Below are 16,821 nucleotides of genomic sequence, written 5' to 3'. Positions count from 1 at the left end.
TTGCATTGTAAAATACTTTTTTGGTATGAATTACATTGAAATAACTACGATAGATCTCATAGCCCATTAATTGTTGTAGTGTTACCATCATGGAAACGCAAAACTATTTAAACATAAATCCATCAGGAAGTGTCATGGTTAGTGATCCATTAAAATTGATTACATAACTCTCTGACAATGTTGTTTATAAACCCTGAACAATTTTATTACGCTTCAGTGTGTGTTTTGTTTTTGGAACATTGCGTTATGCATCCCGCCACGATAATTAATTAACAAATCTCCCTTTAAATTTCGATATTTGCCAAAATTACACGTAAACACGGCAATATACATTTTATTTTTTGTTTAATATAACAATGTTTTTTCCTGTTGTTATTTTGGTTTGAATTTTCCTTAATAACTTTTTTAGTGTCTGTATCATGTCAGACATTTTCCGATGTGGAAAGCCAAACACAATATGCAAATATTGTAGTGTTTGAAATACAAAAGTGTCGAGTCACGTGGTAGCGGGCGCATCAATAAAGTGAAACTATAGCTCTATTTTCGTACATATTGTAATTGTTTAGCAAAGTATAGTAAATAGTTTTAGTAATAAGTGCATTAAGTAACAACAACATTTATTTTGATTCAGGTGGAAAATGATGGTTTTTGCTTAATGGAGCTCATGGATTTTTCGTCTAAATCTCAATATTTGTTGGTATAAACATTACACATTTTCCAATATGTCAAAAAGTTTTCGAACCATTGTGTTCACAATGACAAAATAAATGAATTTTCACACTATAGTGCTACAGCTCACACACTCCCTTACCCACTAAATTATTGACATCGAGTGTGTTGGTCAGTTATACGGCAAAATGTTTGTGTTAAAAGTTTGATGTTGCAACCGCATATATACAATGTGCATTATACATTTTTAAATAGATGCATTGCATTCACACAGGTTTGTTTTAATTCATTTTTGTGTTTGCCACAATGAATGTGGTGGAACTATATATAATTTTATGGTTTTAGTTTATTTGCAACAACAAACAATAAATTTCGAATGAGAAACTTTAATGGATAAGATAAAGTTTTGGAATTTTGGTTGGCATTATTCTCCGTGTCAAAATTTACAGCGTCCAATTTCGTTAAACTACCTTTATTGAATATTATAGAGGTCTGCAAATGTTCCGAATTGAAAATTATTCGTTTCGCATACGTTCATTAGCTTCAATCTCTATGTGCATAATATGCGCAGTACTAGTATGAAATCTGATACTTTTTTTCATCATTCAAAGTTTAAAAAAAATACTCATGATATGCATTGTGAGTTCTCATATTTTGCATTATTTAATGAGCTAAATGAATATGCAATATGCATTCAGCTATTTTAATTAATTTTTAATGAAACCAAATACGTATTACAAAATTCAAGTCATAAACTATGGTTGCCATCAAAAAATTTATTTTTTTGTCATTGCTCAAGCGCTATTTCGAATTCATTTCTCTCGAATTTTTCATCTACTCAAAATAATCATGGTGTTTTTTATCGAACCAATTAACTGAATTCCATCAAAATATTTTCGATTTTATTTTTGATTAAACTGCTAATTGATTTTACAAATCATTCAATAGCATGTCGAAAAATTCATTCAATGTTAAATACAAAAACGTCTCTTGTTGTTTAAAACGTTGGAATAAACATGTTTGCCAAATTAAAATTTAGAAAAAGTATTTATCAAGGAACGCGCTTGAATCTGAAGAATTTCACACGCTTTGAATTTTTTTGAATTTCGAAACAAAAGGACCAATAAGCCATCCATTCACGAACGAAAACAAATTCTCCTGGAATTTTTATATAGTCGTTTTCATTTTAAAATATATATAAAGTCATATCACATCCTTTGAAAATGTTCATATATTTTCAGAAATATAAAACTTCACGAAAAGCAGATCCACAAAATTGTAAAGAATAACGATATATGTGTAAAGTAGCATGATTAAAATGATTGAAAGGATTCATATTTCTCATGTATTTCCATTCATTTGTGAGTATATTGTTATCGGTACATATTTTGTTCGTTTCGTATGAATGCCAAATGATATAGGAGAGACAAATTAGAATGTGGCATTGGCCCTTCATTATTCTTCATATACAACTAAATCAAAGATCGGATCGCAACGAGAAATGACACTGAATTAAAGCAAATGCGAAATCATATTTGTTTTATTTTTTGTCAACCGAAGGGATCGGAAGGGAGAAGTGATAGTTGAATATGATTGGCTACACATTTTTTGTTGTTGTTATTGTCGTTACGTGAACAAATAACAGCAAATGAGCTAGGTAGCTATGGGTTTAACTGCCATGTATAGTATAAATAAATAGTATTGGTTTGTAGTGTGGCTTGTAGCATACCCAATTTTTTTTTATCAACATATCTCTATATGTGTTGCTTCGAAATCATACATTTTATTGACATATGCTAACAATGGCCAAAGTGGTGCACTGGTGTGAATTGTCAATTCGATTCATAAATTAGAATCGTATGAATTTGAATTTAACTGGATCTTTTTTTAACATTATGTGCAGTAAGAGCGTTTTTAAAAAGGGCATATTTTTTAATGCTTAAAAAGTTATGCAAACAAATTAAATTGAATTTGTTCCGGCCCAAGCAATGAATACGGATAATGAAATCAATTCAACTGCATTTTTAAAGCGCAATTTGTTTTTGTTGTAAATTCAAACTGTTTGGACGTTGTGAATGATTTATGTGGAATGGAATGACTTCAAGAGTTAGGGTGGAATTTTATGGAAGTAAACTGTAGCCAATTGTCAACTCAAAGTAGAAGCAACAAATCTGAATTTATCGTTCCATACTAAGAGGGACTAGCACTGATGTTGTGCATACCATTTTCTAATGGAAGAGGTTCAAAGCGAACGAGAAAAAAAATCAGTTTTAAATTAATAAATTTGGTATGTTTGTTTTTTCTTTTTTTTCTCTGTTTGCATTTTGCGACGAAGCATTTTTTAGTTCACACAGACAATAGATTGCATTGTATAGTTTTGAAAATATATTTTAACGACACGAACAAAAAAAATCGTGCTCACCAGGTGTAAGGATATTTCTCTTTTGTTTCTTCAACACGTTATAAAGGCGACGCACGTCCGTTCAGGCATTTGTATCGCTGCAGCTCAAGCAACAACGGAGAGTAAGGAGAAAATGAAAGAGAGCAAATTATAAATATTTTTATTTTATTATTATTGGTATTCTGTGCTGTGTACCACATGCTGTGCGAATCATTTGTTTTCATTTAGCGCATTTCCTATAATGTTCTAGGTTGACTTTTTTCACCCAAGTCATCAGATTGCGACGGGTTGCTACTGCTGTTTTTGTCGAGAAAAAAAACGTATTCGCGTCGAATTGCACCAATTAGATAACAATGCTAGTGCAAAACCGCGCTGTATGTGTGCGCACTAATATGAAATGACGAAGCCAGCCCTTGTGGCCAATGCGATATACAGATTTTTTTAGTAAGCGAACTAGAAAATACGTTCCTGACCCGAAAAATAACAGCGAAACAAAACACATTTTAATTCATTGTTGTTAGTTTGACATACGTGAATAGAGAGAAAAAAAACGACATAAAATGGGTTTGAAAAAGCAAATTTTAGCCCGATCAATTGTAAGCACATGCTTTAAGCGAGCTGCTCAGGCACTAAAGTGTGAATTGGGTTCATTTTTAACCAATTAATCTCTTTTATAATGTTTTTGTGCGGAATTTGAAACTTTTTTCCGTCGTGTTTTATCGCCATCCGCTTCTATTGAACCCTTATTTTATCATTAGCTGGTACATATTTTTCTGAGACTTTGGTTAATTGTTATGAATGGAAACTGAACACAGCAATAATAAAATAATCCAAATACTAAACTCCATACATCCAATCAAGAGAAAAACATGCGCATTCGTTTTTTTATTATTATTTTGTGTGCCATCTGAATAATATCATCTAATCCAATGAACAACAACGATGGGTGTAGCTGAAAAACTTTACAGACCAAAATTATTTTGACTGGTAATGAAAGATCTTGAATGAACGTGTGTAAACCCATGGTAAAAAGAATATAATTTTAATTTGATAATACTCGATGAGCTAGCAGAAAAAAACCTCGAGTAATTGACTGAAGGCAATGTTACTATGTTTATGAACTTCAAACAAATAAGGAAATATATAGTATGTGTGACACAAAGCCAAAGGTAAGAACGACGCACTGCATCATTCATGTGACATTTTTGGTAGCATTTTTTTGTTGTTGTCAAAAGGAATCTTTTATTCAGGCGGGCAAACGAAGGTATAAAAAAATATATTTTCAAATAAATGAATGAAAATTCGTAGTGAGTGATGCGTATCCGATGTGAAAAACGAGTGAGAGAAGATAGAGGATCATCTAATTGGGACATTGTATTGAATGTGTAAATCTGTTGACGTTGAAGTATTGCGCAACGTTTGTCTTGTTATGGCTCGCATTATATAAATTTAAGTTTTTAAGCTACTATTTTTTCTCCAAATGACTGACATTCACAGCTACTGTACGCAGCTACGTTTGAATGATTTAGCATCATATTTAACGTGGTTGTTATTCTCTTTCTCTCCTGCTGCGGTTTTTTTCTTCGGTTAATCCCTTTTAATAACGGTAGACTGATTAAAGGTTTTATTTAAATTTTGTCCTCGTTCAGTTATTTGAATTATATTGTCATTAAAAACGTAGAATAAACTTGTGGAAAAAGTTCCAGAAACGAAAATCGAAATTCCACATAGGCTAAAGACTCTCTTTCACCGTGTTTTATACATTTCATCCAGGAGCATGCCATTTCAATCTTTGCTCAATAATAAATGAGTGTGGCAATGACTTGCGTGTGAACGTAATTTACACAAAAGTAACGAGATATTTTGCATATGTGTTTGTAGAAAAGTTTTCGCATGGACCGAATCAAATTGAAAATAGTTTGTACGGTTGGTTAGTGTTTTCAATTGCACATATGCTATTTGGAGAAGTTTTTTAATTAATTTTTGAGTGGTTTTGCGGTTTGCATAAATGAATATTGAAATAAAAACATTGACTATACTATGTTTCTTGTTGTTATTTTGACGAACTGTCTTTTTTATAACAATTTGTTTTGTTTGTTGTTGGTTATTACCTCTAGCATGAAATTGGATATACTTTTAAGTGCCTGAACCGCATATGTGCCTTCATGCTTCATACAGACGTCTGATTGTATTGCGATAGTCCTTGAATTGTTGTGTCAAATGGGAAAAAATGCGGTGGCTGCATCAATAATAATAACCGAACGAAAGAAGATTTATCGACTCTTTTGTTGATGTGCAAAAAGACATAAGTTTTAACATAAATCACATATTCGACTGAGCTCAAATGGGCTTGATGGCACGCGCACAAGCTACATTTCAATCATAAATTTGCTTGAAAACTCACATGGATGGCAAAGCGATAATAAAAATTATGGTTGAAAACAATTGGATGCGTGGAAAGGAATACATAAATTTCTAATGTCAAGCTCAAACACACATATCAAGAGCGTTGGACCGACAACCAATGCTCAGAACTCTTCACTCACAGTAGATTGCCTCGCATAATAATAAAGTATGGCGTAAATATGAACGAGCCTCACATTGTCACAGTGAAAAAGCGTGTCAAATATGCGATAAATACATTTCATGTATTGTTCACAGAGTAAACGAGCGAGCAACTTCATCATGTGAGCATAATAAAAACCACGGTCGATTCTCCAAATTATATCGATTTGGAATATTTTGTTTACGAAATATGGCAACAAACGTTTGGCACTCTGCCATTGTCAAGTGAAAGAGGCGCACACACGCTCACATCATACAATATATAATATCGCTACACTCTCACTAGCTTTCTCAAAGTCGTAAAATATATAATTATGTGGCATAAAATAAGGAGCAAGGATCAATACGATAAAATAGCATCGAGTTATTATAAATATATTGCCAATGACTCAATAGTGAACAATCAATACACATATCTTTCCCAATAGTAAAACTAATTTTGCCATCGAAGAAACGAAAACCCCAGAATGGTTTGTGGTCTGAGTGCACTATGGAAAAAGTGACCATAAATTACCACATCAAAAACGTCTCATTCGAATATGAAGACAAGTTTATTATTCCGAGGGATAGGTCCATTTGACAACTGTCTAATTCATTAATTTTCCTTTGTTTGATATAACAAACACGAGCAAATTGAAAATATGAAGTGTGGAGTCCAAGCCAATACACACATCACACCATACTTTAGCTGTCTTTTGGGCTGTGAACGAGAATTTTCATTACATGAACACCAAACTTTTTCATTGTTGTTGTACAAGTTTCTATGATTTTTTCTCATATTCTATTGCTGGGTGGCTCCTTCGATCACGCAGCACCACTTGAGTGCCATTCACACACTCGGGCGTTCATGCGGCTCACGATTAAAGTCGATGGATGAGTTATGATGTAATAGAAATCCTCGCATGAGTTTCAATATTTACATTTTAGGTTGGCTCAATGGTTCAAAAGAAAGAAGAACAAAACTCACAAGAAAGTTTCTCCAACAGCGTTGATTTTCTTTCAACACATCCAACCCAATAATAACCTATCAAAATAAATTGCATTTTCATTTTCTATAGCCAATATTATTTATCATCTCCAACACGCGTAGAATTAGTTGAACAATTTTTTTCTATAAAATATGCTTTCCTTTCATTTACGATCTAATTAGAAATCAATCATTTATCGCTTCTAAAACATTTGTCATGCTCAAGGTCTAACGCTACCTGCGATTGGTAAATTTAATAGTTTTGAATTACCCCTCCATAAATCATGCACTAATTATTTTATTTCGGAAACGAAAAAAGTATGCACACTTGAACCAGTGAGTTGTTTCGTTTGATAGTTGCTGTTCACTGGGAGTTTATGCCACAGCGACACAGTACGCTATGACAAAAACATCAATCAGCAAACAGCAAGTGATCAATTATCCTGAGCTTAGGACATTTTTCGTTAAATCCTTTATATTTTCCATTACATACAATTATTATTTTAATGCATACAAAATATTGAATTCAACAAATTTAAAATGAATTCACTTTTAATGATTTTATAATAGCCTTTGGGTTCTTTTGCACTTTATTATTTTACCATTTAATAACAAGTAAATTGAACATATTACACTTTTATCGATCGATTTATAACTATACAGTATACACATTACACAATATAATAGATTTGGTTTTGATTGATGTCTCAGATATTTTTGCAGAGTGCATTGATATCACCACTTTTTTCAATTAATACAATGCAATCGCGGTAAATATTCATTGTATTAAATGATTGACTTAAATATAAACGTACTCATTTCCATATTCGATTCTCTTTAATCCTGGTTAATTATTTATTATGAATAATATTTGAATGATTCCACAGCCAGTTTTAATGCGATTCAAATGAAAATGCCGCACTCAACAAAAACTCGTTAGCGTTTTGTGGCATCAAAAATTGGAAGCGTCTATACGTCTCTTCAGATTGTTTTTCTATTTCGGCGAAATATTCAGATATTAAAATATTAACAATTCGAAACTTTCATACTACATAATACATGTTTGAAAGTATAGTTTATTGTATTCAAAGAATTTTTTTTAAGCATCAATTCAATACAAAAATAGTATTTTTTTAATTGATAGACTTTAGCTGAATATCGTACAAAATATAATTTTTCAGAAATCAACACAGCAATAAAATTGTCACATTTCATTTCATGTGTCATTTTTCGCAAACTATCTATTGATTTCAGAGAAATTACTGTTTCTTTTTTTACTGAAAAAAATACCCATTAAGTTGTTGAATGAAATGTTTCATATTCAGTAACTAATAAAACATTTCGTTCCAATAGCGCAATAGATTGTATCCCAAGTTGACAAATAAACAATTATTCCAATACACTCCAAAAATATTTTGGTGACTATAAATCTTTTTTGATGCCATTGGTACAATGTATTTTATGAAAAAAAAAAAAACTGAAATCATTGTATGCATTATGGCATTAATTGAATGTTATAAAATATTAATATACGTTGCATACGTCAATATTTGAAAGGCAAAAAAAATCTTTTTTTGCTCAAAACCACACAAAGTTCAGGTTAATGGATTTTATCATGAGTGTGAGGGCGAAACGAATGAAAGAGTGTGACCACCATTATATTGCCTGTGATGTTAATATTACGGATTTGCGTAATGAAACATGAAATGTTATCGGATCCTTTACGCACTTTGATGTGGTGACATCGACATAGCAATCATGTGTAAAATGACCCAATCAAAGGAAGTGGATTTGAGTTTTTTTTGTATTCCATAAAAAATAAACGAAGTTAAATACAAAAGCACAATTGGATGGGACAATTTTATTCTCTTATTTTATTGAATAATTAATTTAATGCAATTTCCGAAAACAGCAAAGTAGAAAAAAATCAACTACAGCTCCAATTAATTTCATGAAAGCGCTCAGCATTAAAAATTGTGAAATTGTGATACTGAGATAGAATCAAAGTATTGCCATTCGAGATTCGATATCATTTCATTCTTAAATTTTTCCATTATTCGAACATAAAATGATTTTAAAAATGAGATGAAAATCACTGAAGTCATTTCAAGGAAATGATATCTGATAAACTTATTGGAATAAATTTTCCATACAAGGGATTATACTCTTATTGCAAACCGAATGGCAATATAACGACAATAGTCACATTAGTGGTGACGATGAGGGCGAAAAATGCATTCGACTTGATGGTTTTACAGTCGTAACCGGCTTTTATGCTAAGTTTATAGCCATTATTTATGTTGTAAAATATAAAAGTGGACGGATGAGATGGTGAAGGTTTTTCTTCGTTGAACTGTGCCGTTTGTCTTGTTGCTTTTCTTGTATTCAAAAAGTTTTGCTGAGTCAGAGCGAAAATCAAATGGAAACCCATTTCATATATAGCCTAGATCATTGCATGTGTCATAAAATAAACAAATCCATTTTATGTGCAGTGCACTCAATAGCAACAATGGAAAAAGTTCATTTTTCAGTTTTAGTTCTCTTGTGTGGAATTTTCTCTCAGCAGAATCCATATTTTATGATAACTATCACTGTACCCGGGTAACTATTTAAGAAGTAAACAAGCTTTACAAAAGTCCAACTGGAAAAATCAACATAGAGAGTGAGAAATAACGATGACGAGAATGTAACTGTTGAGCATGGATATTTTTGTTGCATTTACAAGTCGCAAAAAATTGAAAAGAGAAACGCGCGAAGCGCATCGCTGAAAAGTTGTTGTGTTTTGTATAAAAATAAGATTGTAGCGCGACGAAACTTTTGCGCAGGTTGTTCACATCTGTGAACATCACGTTGCGACAACGAATAAATCCATTTTTATAGTAAAATATTCTCTTTGACACAGAATACGAAAGAAATGGCACAGCAAAAAAACTTTTGGCTACTATCATGTCTGCACAAAGTACGCTACTAAACATACATACAACACTAAGTTTTGACACGAAAGAAAAACGAACTTTGTTTCATTTTTATTATCATTCTACTCCGCTCTAGCATTTTTTTTCTACATATTTGATCATTTATACAGATGAATCCACTTTATTGCTTATTACCTGTTCGAAGTTCAGCCCAAATGAATGCATTTGCTATTATTTTGTTAGTTTTTTGTTGAATTGCATCTCTTATTCGCTTATTTTATAGTTTTGCACTTATTTTTTTTAAACTATGCGCTCACGATAAAATGCGATATAATTTTGAGTTTTTCCCCATGGTATTTTCAATTCAATGTGCATTCCATAATCCTTTATAACCAATTCTCTAAAGTTCAGCGAATGGGGTTATTTTTATTTAAATTGACGAAACAAAATAAAAATACAAGCAAAACTGACGTTTTAGTTAAGTCTTTGACTGAATCAGTGATACTGTACGAGAAAAAAAAATGTCAACCAATTAGCCAGACATGCACATTGCTCAGTGAACTGGTTAAAAGCCGTTTGTTAACTTTTCAATTAAAATCCGTTTTTTTTTCTGTAGTACTATATGAAATTGAAAACAAGCAACAAGGAAAAGTACTCAAACACATGGTCTACCGTACACAAACTCTTTCTCTTCGTTAAAATGAACGTTTTGTTCTTTCATTGTTGCTGTTTTTTATGCTATTTTCTTCGTTTGCTTTCACCGGTTAAAATACTGCAGAGCTCAAGAGCAATGAAATGGGGAATTGAAAACAATAGAACATGGAAAAGTTTCAAACTGCCGACTGCTTGAAAATGTCAGTGCTAAATAGTGAAGGTAGTATGAGAATCCGGAAAAATTATGTGCCACACACTAAAATTGCAAACATGGCAAATGCATAATAATGTTTTATATAAAGAAACTTCATTTGTTTGACTGTGAGCACCGAAAATTAAACCATAATCACTTGTGCCACATAAACCACACAAATATAATCACGCATTCGCAGAATGCAGGCTAGCAATAACAATTATTTTGCATCTTTGTTACCTCGATATATACAACAATTAATACCACATAGATTATCGGCAGTTGCAATTGACGTTTGATATATTGTGTTGAAAGTGTATGCTTAAAATCAAAGTACTATAAACGTAAATCAAAATTCATTGTTCATCTTTGCTCATCGATTGATTTGCACAACAGAACATCAAGTAAATAATAAAGTAAATAAACTTCAAACAATGACACGCTTCCCGAACTTCGGCATAGCTCTTATGAATGGTTGAGAATAATAAAGAAACTTAATTTTTGTTCAAACTGAAGTGTCCCTTCGAAATATTTCCAATAAAAGTGCCCCAAGTTTATATGGCAAACTATATACAAACTTGCGACACTTTTATTGGAAATATTCCGAAGGGACACTTCAGTTTGAACAAAAATTAAGTTTCATTATTATTCTCAACCATTCTTATATAATCATTTTGTTGATAAAATAATGAAAATGAATTTCATTTTACTGAATGGTTACTAATTAGTAGACAATCAATACATGTGTATTTGTGACAATATATTTTAGAAATTTATTCATAAAATAATACTGATTTTGTAAAGATTGATTTCTAAAGATATGTGACAGTTCAGCTTAAAAGTGTATGCATAAACTAGGTCAGATTCTCATATCAAAGAACGTGAGAAGTGAATAAATTTATTCTCAAAAAAACTATTTTGAGAACGACCTGTAGTCGATTATTTTAAGAGTTTCCCCTGTGTAAAAATATGGTTCAATCAGCCGGCTAATTTGAGATGTTTTGATTGTTTATATGTGATGCAAACCAGCGATGCAAATCGGTTTGACATTTCGGTATATCGAATTGGTTTCATTTGTGTATTGAACGAAATGGAGCAAGTGGAACATTCCGAAAATGGTTTGTATGGCGAACATACATTCACGATATGTATACTTGAATATCGATGCTTTGAATGTATGAGTGTACAACGTTGCTGCTATGCACACAGTTCAGGGCATCGCAAACTTCGATTTGTAGTAGAAACCATTTTTCGAACGTTCCGAGGTTCAAGTGAAACCAAAAAAAAATGTTTGGTTTCGGTTTGTATCGCTGCTTCAAACAAAATAAGACGATTTTTGTCGATTATATACAACTTTGCATTCAGTCGACTAACTTCCGAAAATTTCCAACTATGGTGATCTGAAAATTTGTGTGAAAACCAATCAACTTCGATCATTTTAAATAGATTTTTATAGTCGTTTTAAATCATTTACACTAAACTGTAAGTCATTTTTTGCACATGGATGGTTAAAATTGAAAATTCTTATGTGATGTTTGATATATTTTTTATCCATATTTTATGTTATTTTTGTTGAAATTGCTGCCATTCGCTAAAACTATCGAAAAATGTTTGTTTTTCGGTGGTTCTTATCCAAGATGACATAAATTGAGATGGAAAACGCAATGTAAATCTCAAAATTTACACATTTGTACCATATATGAAACAAATTTTGTTTTAAGGTTGTTCTTGAATTTTTTGTTTGTTTGTTCATTTCTAGCTTCGTGTTTCGTCCAACATTGAGATAAATTATGTTTACAAAATAGCAATGCATTAGTATATATGAATGTAGCTCTATAGAGCTACTATAGATATACCTATATAAGTAAACGCCAATTTATGTCGATTGAATTTGAATATGTGTGTGCGGTTTCATTTGTACAGATTGCTTTGTACTGATTCGTTGCACTTTTCCTTTTAATACTCGTATGTGGTGTCAAATGCAAACGAAATCCACTGACTTGAACAAAAATCGACATACATCACACAAATGTGCAGCCGATGTTAAAACAAAGTCAAAAACTAACCAATTCAATTGGAATTGACAAAGCAAAAGAGAATAAGAAACTCCGAAATGGAAATAACACGACAATTCAGCAAGCGAAGAAGATATGATGGAAGGAATTGCATGAATTTCATTGTTTAGTTTTAGTATTCGATACACACATTGTTTGTATGTGTCTGATTTTCTAATTCAATCGAAACCAACAAGTTCTGCATGGTTGGGAATTCGAACGTTGACTTAAAACAGAAATGCAAATGAATTATATGCACATTGAGATGAGAATCGGCCAAGATGAAGAATGTATGTTGTTTCGATTTCAGATATATGTGTTGAGCTCGAGGGCAATGGATTTTGGTTACTTGTAAAATGGAAAAGCTTCACCAATATTGACACAAAAGGACCATTCTTATTTGTGGCATAATAATATTATGTCTACACTGACCGAGAGCATGAAAGAAAATTGATTCATTGGCAGGCAAAGATACAAGTGACACAAGAATTTTCTGCCATTTGATTCAAACAAATCGGTTGCATTTTTATCGAGCTCATTCAATGAAAATGTATATACGTAATGCCATTCATTCGTCTTTTTTATAATCACAAAGTCATGCCAAACAATTGAATGTTGCTATAGGAGTTTCCATGCAAAGAACAATCATGGGAACGGACGAATGTCACTCAATGTAGCAGCTGTAGAAACGGTCGTTTTTAATTCAAAACCCGATAATGCACGTTGCCACCCGAAAAACAATAAGATTTATTGTCTGTCGTTTTATGTGCACACAGCGCAACATATTGACATCGTTCCCTCGAGCTTCCTTTTCTATATGTCACTGTATATTTTATATTGAAATGTATTCGAATTGCAGAGTGCATCTGTGAAAAAGAGAAAAAGACTGAGCTGCCGATCGGTTGATGTCGTCGCCCATTACGTCAATAATGTTATTTGTGCACATTGACCAAACAAAACATACGTATCAGTTCGTGCCAACGCATTTCGTCAACGAAAAGAAATAATAGAGAGAAAAAAGGGCAATTACAATGGCGTGGCAACAGTTGATGGCGTTGCTCATCTCTCAAACAACAAATACCATTATCATGTCTTAGTGCGGCTCAAAATGCATTTCTGTGATGGATTCTCGTATTGTGTCACCAATATTTTCCGGCTGACGATCAGTTCGTTTGTGCATTTATTTTCGAATCCCACACAATCTATTTACTTTTGCCTTTAACTTGACTGTCACAGTGTTCAAATAAGGTTCCCTTGTCGACTTTTAATTTTCGATCCATTGTTTGGACTTTCATTGAAAACCACAAAAAATATTTGTTCGTTGCGTTGTTGATCGTGTGAAATGGAATTGTATATCTCTATTGACTTTGGAATCGACTACATGGCCAATGCATTTTGAACACAAGACTCGAAAAATGGCCGTATTATTGGAAATGCGTTTTTATTCCACAACAAATGGTATAAGCATAAAGACGGTTTTTATTTCGCTGTTGATTTCATTGCATTTCTAATTTAGCTTAATAGATGCTATTCTATCAAATTCGCATAAGAACCAAATGAAATTTAAATTTTGTTATTGTATAAATAAATGAAGAATGTATTCGATTTGTGGCTAACGGAGAGATGAATGAAATTTATCGATTATTGTCCAGTATTTCATTCTTATTTAGTCATGACACTTCGTTTCACTGTTTTTTGGATATTCTTTCTTTATTGTGTATAAAAAACGGTGGCTGCAAATACAATGAATTGCTTTCTAAATTGGAAGCCCAATTGGTGTGGCACAAACGAAGCAAGCATATAAAATTATGACGAATAAATGTTGATGGGTTTGTCATTTAGAAGCAAATATGCATATTATATATTTTTGGTATTCTATATATGAAAGAAAACTTTATATCTCTCTTTGTTCATTCTAAAAACAACAGACGAAAATATTTCGAAACAAACTTGCATTCCCCTCTGCTTTACGGTTTCTGGTCTCTGTCGTATGCTCTTGCTTTCTTTGTATCTGTGTTAATGTATCCAATTCTGTTTTGTGTATGCTTTTTAAAAAGCGACAAAAATATGTTCATTTGCAACATTCTTCACGTATTCATGCGGTGTATATATCTTTTAATACTGACGTCAAATTTTTTCTCGTTCACTACAACAACAACAATGGCAATATTACAAGAAAATCCTATTGGAAAAATGCTAAAGTGCAAAACAAATGAAAGAAAAAATGAAGAAAAATCCGGCGTTCTGCTGAATTATTTGAATTTGCTTAGTTTGCATGCACAGCGTGGATAAATGTTCACTTTTCAACCGTATGGCATACGAACTAAAGAGAAAAAAAATGTTCATTTGAATATAAAAGAGAGCGCGTATATATAATCGAAATGTTAAAGAAGCAACCATGGTAAAATCTTTATATTTCCAGGGATTAAATTCATGAGAAAATGAAAAATGCGAAAAAGAAAAGCAGAAAAATTGTGACAATACTTTTGAAATTTTTGGCTCCACGAACGCACGTCGCATTTCACTTTTGAGCTAAGCTCAGACATCTTGGTTGTTTCTTTTTTTCTTTTTGTCTGATGCGACTATATGAAAATGTTTACTTGATGTGGATGCGGTTTTATGACAATAAATATGTTTTCGTCTTCATGTGATATTGTTTTTATCACTTTGCTTACAAATGAATTTATGAATGAAATGATGAAATGTTTTTTCTTGATATTCCCATGCGAGCCGTAATATTCCGGGCGTTGCAAAATTTTCTTGCCGTTCTTTATACCTGAGTCACATTATATCCATGCAAATAGTAATTGTACGTGTTGAAAAGATTCTTTCGCCATTTACTATTCACTCTATTCTGTCCGCGAATGTACGGTATGCGTACGCTTATGGCAAGACTTTCTTTCTCTTTCACTCTTAAACAAATAAACATGTGAAATGTTCCGAATATTCAAATTGTTCCGGTGAAATATTATTTCTTTCCGCATTTAGTTTTGTTATTGCTTTTGATGCGAAATTTTAGATAGAATTATTCTCCATATATGCAAACTTTTGTCGTTCTTGTATCTCTGCCTCTTTCATTGTTCCTCTTATCTGTTAACAAGCACAGATCAGATGTGAAAACGGGAAAAATTATAGTAAATTTCCGTTGAACAAAACATATAATCTGAATGTTTTTACCGTTAAGCAAACACTTTTTTGGTGTATGCATCGTCAAAAATGAATTACTGAGAATCTGGGGAATTGTTTGCTCATTGGTGAATATGAGCCCAATCGTCAAGAGTATGAGTGAAAGATGAAAAAAATTTAAATAAAAAATTATGACAAATGAATTTACGTATCACGTTTTCATTCGTTACGATTAGCTCATTCATTTCAATGAGGGCTCATTAAGGTAGGAAGTGAAATAGAATCATTCAATATCATTTTTCAATTTAATAATGCCATCGTCTACTTCAACATGTTTAATTTTACGTTGGTAGAAATTGTTACCTGATATCCTTTCAGCTCTCGAGATTTTCAGATGTTTGAGTCAAGTACCGTGTTGTATTTTATCTGAAAAAGTAAAGAAATGTTTAAATTATTATATTATTATAACTATTGCCAGTATTATATGTATTAAGTCGTTTTATGATTTTCATATCTACACCGAAAACAAATGGAGACACCGTTCACAAATTTTGTTTGCACATGAAATCAAATATATTTCATATCAAAGAGAGAGAGAGAGAACCCAAGATAGACACACAAAACCTTTTTCACGGCTTACAAACATCACGGTTTGTAAAAACAGCTTGCCTAAAGTGGGTGATAACTGGGCATATACTCCATAAAGAAATTCATTTTGTACATTGTTAGTTCGGTGACGAGACAAAATAAATAAAATGGAGTTAAATCGCGATTTCTTCAGTGTTAACATTGCATTTAAAAGCATCACTCTATAACATTATTATTCTAGACCTTATGATTTTAATTTACTTTAAATACGGAAAATTTGCATTAACGAAAGCAAAATTCCAATCAAAAATATATTGATTGAAATAGAGTTTAATAAACCTAATTCTAAAAATTATCACATTAATCATGAACTGATTCAAACCATGAAAATGCATAGGTTGAACTTTTTAGCAAATTATTATTGCAATAATAATAAAATCATTAAAAAGATAGTATTTATCAATCAATTAATTAAAAAAAAAAAACAATTATACACAACCGCAAAATAAATTGAGCAGATTATTTCATATATGTGTTCATGCTTTTTAGTTGGTGCTGCTGATATTTTTTTATTGTTCATCATCGATTTTATCAAAATAAATTTGAATTAATAAAGTTGAAATTCATTAAATAAATTGGATAAATTCACTTGGATTAATTAATATGGGAAGCGTGCTCTAATCGAATTT

General features: G+C 31.9%; 1 protein-coding gene across 1 annotated transcript in view; it reads right to left on the bottom strand.

Annotated features, from left to right (window-relative positions):
• LOC116349843 (connectin) overlaps positions 1-16,821 on the bottom strand; it is a 109,679-nt gene that overhangs the window by 17,537 nt on the left and 75,321 nt on the right. The window contains exon 4 of the mRNA XM_031781444.1: positions 15,908-15,970. The gene's annotated coding sequence lies outside the window, so the exon portion shown is untranslated. The remainder of the gene's footprint in view (positions 1-15,907; positions 15,971-16,821) is intronic.

Source organism: Contarinia nasturtii, unplaced genomic scaffold (assembly GCF_009176525.2).
Source record: "Contarinia nasturtii isolate CC-2019 unplaced genomic scaffold, AAFC_CNas_1.1 Cnas_scaffold_3175, whole genome shotgun sequence".
Lineage (NCBI taxonomy): Eukaryota > Metazoa > Arthropoda > Insecta > Diptera > Cecidomyiidae > Contarinia > Contarinia nasturtii.
Note: the sequence above shows the minus strand (reverse complement) of the source record. Positions and strands in the feature narration are given on the sequence as shown.